The following is a 5,001-nucleotide window of genomic DNA, read 5'->3' on the forward strand; positions in this document are numbered from 1 at the left end:
TATGATCTAACATCTGGAAGTGGCTTAGCTGGATTGTTCTTGCTTTGGGTCTATCATGAACTGCCGTCTAGCTACTGAGTTAGGAAGACTGCTTCCACTCACATGCTAGTTGGCTGGAGGCCTCAGTTTTTCATCATGTGGATATCTCCAAAGTGCTACTTGAGCGCCCTCCTGGTAAGTCTGTTGGGCTTCCTAAGGATGAAGGAAACCAGAGAGAGAGAAAGAGCATAAGGTAGAAGCTACAATGCCTTTTATGACCTAGTCTTAGAAATCATACACTGTCATAGCTGCCACCTTCTAGTCTCTAGAAGGGAGTCTGTACATCTAACTTACACTCAAGGGGAGAAGAGTTAAGCTCCACCTCTTGAAGAGCAGACTATCACAGAATATTCTTTGTAAAGTGTAATATGTTGTTGTTAAGTCCGACTCAGTGAACCTGCATAGTGTTTCCAAGGTTGTAAATCTTTGCAGGAGCAGAAAGTCTAATTTGTTTTTATAATAATTATTATGATCAGTATATATTAACTCTGCTAATCCATTTTCCTAAGCAGTTCTGGTAGCATAGTGGTTATGAGTCAGGCTGCTAACCTCAAGGTCAGCAGTTCAAAACTACCAGCTGTTTTGAGGGAGCAAAAGAAACGCTGTGCAGGATCGCTATGAGTCAGAACTGACTCCACAGCACATAACCACCATCAGTCCACTTTCCTTGGGAGTCCTGGTGTGGCGCTGTAGGTAAGCACTGGGCTGCATGGTTAGTTTGAACTGCAAGGTCAGCGATTCCAACCCACAAGCTGCTCCTTGGAAACTCTATATAGAGTTAGAACCCACTTGACAACACGTAACAAAACAATAAATGGTCTCTCTTTGAGTAAGGAGTCCTGGTGTGGCGCTGTGGGTTAATGTACCAGACTTCAAAGCTGTTTGAACTGCAAGGTCGCCAGTTCAAGCTCACCAGGTGCTCCTTGGAAACCCTCTACAGGGTCGCTATGGGTCAGAACCGACTCGATGGCACTTCACAACAACAACAACTTTGAGTAAGGGCCTGAAAGGGCATTTGCAAGGAAAACGTGTGGGGGAAGAGAATACGGGCCCAAAACTTGTCAAGAGAACAACCTTTAACCTCTCCTTTCATCTCATTTGCCTCAAGACAGAAGAGGCAGAGAGGAATCATTCTTTTCTTCTAGGTGACTTCTTCCTCAGGGTGAAGTTGTCTTCAGCACTCCTAGTCTGGTGGGGGTGGCTGTGTGCCGTGGAGTCGGTTCTGACTCATAGCCACCCTGTACAGGGTTTCTGAGGCTGTAAATCTTTACGGGAGTAGAACACCTCATCTTTCTTCCGCAGAACGGCTTATAGTTTTGAACTGCTGACCCTAAGGTTAGCAGCCTGACTTGTAACCACTATTTTACCAGAGCTCCTAATTCCTAGTCTAGACACACTCAATAAGTGTTTGATGATGATGATAACAAAACAATAAATATTTTCATTTCGCTATATTTGATGATGCTGTTGTTGAAGATTCACATATGTGTTTGTTGAACCGCATGAACACATGTGTGAACAAGACTGACTCTTCCGAATGTGTGTTTACTCTTGATGACTGTTGGTTAGTTATTGATCACAGTTATGAGGATAGACTAATGTGATTTCAACCAGTGGGTTTCTCATGAGCACAGAGAAACAGAATGATGTCTTGTGAATTCATTCCTTCACACGAATTGTAGTAATAGCTCTTCCCATGTGCCAGGTTCTGTTCTAAATGATATGGTGTCATTGAATCGATTCCTACTGACAGGGATCCCAGCTACAACAGGATGCCACCTGCCTGGTCCTGTGCCACCCTCATAATCATTGCTGTCTAAGCCCATGGTTGCAGCCGTGGTGCCAGTCCTGTTTCTTGAGGGTCTTCCTCTTTTTTTCGCTGACCGTCCACTTTAACAAGCATAATGTCCTTCTTCAGAGACCAGTCCCTCCTGATAACATGTCTAAAGCACATGAAACAAAGTCTCGCCATCCGCACATCTAAGGAGCATTCCGTCTGTTCTTCCAACGCAGATGTGTCTGCTCTTCTGGCAGTTAATACTTAATCGTATTTGCCAACACCCTGATTTAAAGGCACCAGTTCTTCTTTCATCTTCCTTATTTATTGTCTAGCTTTCACATGCATATGAGGTGATTGACAATACCATGGCTTGGGTCAGGCACACCTTAGTTTTCAGAGTGACATATATGTTTTAGGACACTCTCAAGAGATCTTTTGAAGCAAGTTTACTCAACGCAATAATACATCATTTGATTTCCTGACTGCAGCTTCCCCGGGTGTTGATTGTTAATCCAAGTAAAATTAAATCCTTGGCAACTTCAATCTTTTCTTCATTTAACCTGATGTTGCTTATTGGTCCAGTTGTGAGGATTTTTGTTTTCTTTATGCTGAGGTGTAATCCACACTGAAGACTGTAGTTTTTGATCTTTATCAGTATGTATTTCAAGTCCTCTTCACTTCCACAAACAAAGCTGTGTCGTTTGCACATATTAGTTGATTTAGTCTTCAAAATAACCCTATGAACTAATATTATCTCCCTTTTACAGATGATGAAACAGAGGTATACGGAAGTCAAGAGACTTTCCTATGTTATATCGCACATAGTCTGATTACAAGAGTATATGTTTGCTGTAGTGACCTAGTGCTGTTGTAATAAAAATACTACAAGAATAGAAATTTATTTTCTCATAGTTCTGGAGGCTAAATGTCCTTGGTTTGTAGACAATCGTTGCATGCTATCTGCTTTCCCCTGTGTGTATCTCAGTGCAAGTCTACTCCTTTTATAACTCAGAAACGCTTAGGCTTAGGATCCACCCAACTCCATAGGACCCTATTAACATAAGAAAAGAAAATCCCTAGTTCCAAACAGGATTGTATTTACAGAAAGAGGTGTTAGGATCTCAGCATACATTTTGGATTCAACACAATTGGATTCAGAACAGCACTCCAAACCACTATTTAAAAATGTCTGTTTAAAAATGTCACAATCCATCTTTATCTTTTTAAGGTATCTAAATATAAGCAGGAGTCCTGGTGTGACACTGTGGGTTAATGTGCCAGACTGCAAAGCCATTTGAACTGCAAGGTCGGTGGTTCAAGCTCACCAGTGGCTCCTTGGAAACCCTGTATAGGGTCGCGATGGGTCAGAAGTGACTCAACAGCACTTAACAAGAACAACAAATATAAGCAGGTGTGGTTCTTAATATAATTTAAGCAGTTGAGAGTAAGATTTAGGAAACTAGAAGTCCAGGTAACATAGGAGGCTCAGCAGACAGGAGCTAAGAGACAACCTAGACCAGCAGTTCTCAAATGGCTCCTGAAAAGCCTCAGGGATCCTGTGGATGTCCATGTATCTGCTTGTTCACCCCTCCATCCACTGCCCCAATTCAACCGTAGCAGCCCCACTTGGATCCATTTTACATAATGTTCCTCTGTATACCTCCAGGTTTGCCTAGACCACTGCTGTAGTCTCTAGATTGTCAAGGAAAATGTGGTAGACTTTGAAGGAGGCCAAAATAGGACTTTATCTCTTTCAATGAGCTTGGTGCTATCTCCAGAGGATGCTTGTGAAGCTATTTAGTTGGATAGCAGTGTGAGCCTTTCATTGTCTTTTACCATTTTGCAACTCTGTACAGATAGAAATTAACATACGGAGGCAATCCAGATGATCCCTGATCTTTGAAATCTAAATGCATTTTGTACAGGGACCATGCAATTGATTTCTGCCTTGTAGAAGAAATCATTTTTGCCTTCATTAGCAAATTTATTTTTGCATTCCTGACTTTTTATGAGTTTGTTCTTTAGGTTCTCTTTTGAACTCGCGTTTACATTAAAGAGTTACATAAAATGTTTAACATCCATGTGCATTTTGTATTTATATGAGTCTTGATTCTCCCTTTAAAAAAAAAAAAAAAAAAAATTATCCCTTAACAAGTTGTTCTCCCTGCATTCACTCTGAGCTCTCTGATTGTTTGTCCCCGTCCAATCCATTCTCCAAACAAAAGCCAGAGTAAACTTGCCAAGGGCAAATCTCATGATGTTCTTTCCGGGCACAAACTGACGTGCTGTATAGCCTGCTGACAGCAGCGTAGCCCTGACTCAATCATTCTCTGGAATTGGGCACCTCAGCTCCATCAAACTTCTGTACTTCTTCCATGACAAATGCTCCATTACAGGAGCTGAAGTTACCTCCAGCTAGCCCTGCACCCACTGGATTGGCCCGCCGAAGTCTCACCAGCCAATCAACATCACTCTGAGATTTGCCTTTCTAATACAGGACAGCCACCTACTGTGGTGGCTTGTGAGTTGCTGTGATTCTGAAAGCTATGCCACTAGTATTTTAAATACCAGCAGGATCATCCATGGTGAACAGGTTTCAGATGAGCTTCCAGACGGAAGACAGACTAGGAAGAAGGAGTGACAAACTACTTCTGAATATTTAGTCACTAAAGCCTTATGAATAGCAGAGAAACACTGTCAGATATTGTGCCAGAAAATGAGCCCCTTGGGTTGGAAGTCACTCACAATGCGACTGGGGAAGAGCTGCCTCCTCAAAGTAGAGTTAACCATGATGATGTGAAAGGAGTAAAGCACATGGGAGAAAAGCCCACGGGACCTTCACTTGCTGATGGGGCACAACTCAAAATGAAGAGAAACAGCTGTAAACATCCATTGAAAATCGGAATATGGAATGTACAAAGTATGAATCTGGGAAAATTGGAAGTTGTCAAAAATGAAATGGAATGCATAAACATCGATATCTTAGGCATTAGTGAGCTGAAATGGACTGGTATTGGCTATTTTGAATCTGATGACCACATGGTTTACTATGCCAGAAATGACAAATTGAAGAGGAATGGTATTGCATTTATTGCCAAAAAGAACATATCCAGATCAGTGATGAGGTACAATGCTGTCTGTGATAGGATAATATCCATGCTCCTACAGGGAAGCCCAGTTAA

This window comes from Chrysochloris asiatica, unplaced genomic scaffold (genome assembly GCF_000296735.1).
Source record: "Chrysochloris asiatica unplaced genomic scaffold, ChrAsi1.0 scaffold00054, whole genome shotgun sequence".
NCBI lineage: Eukaryota > Metazoa > Chordata > Mammalia > Afrosoricida > Chrysochloridae > Chrysochloris > Chrysochloris asiatica.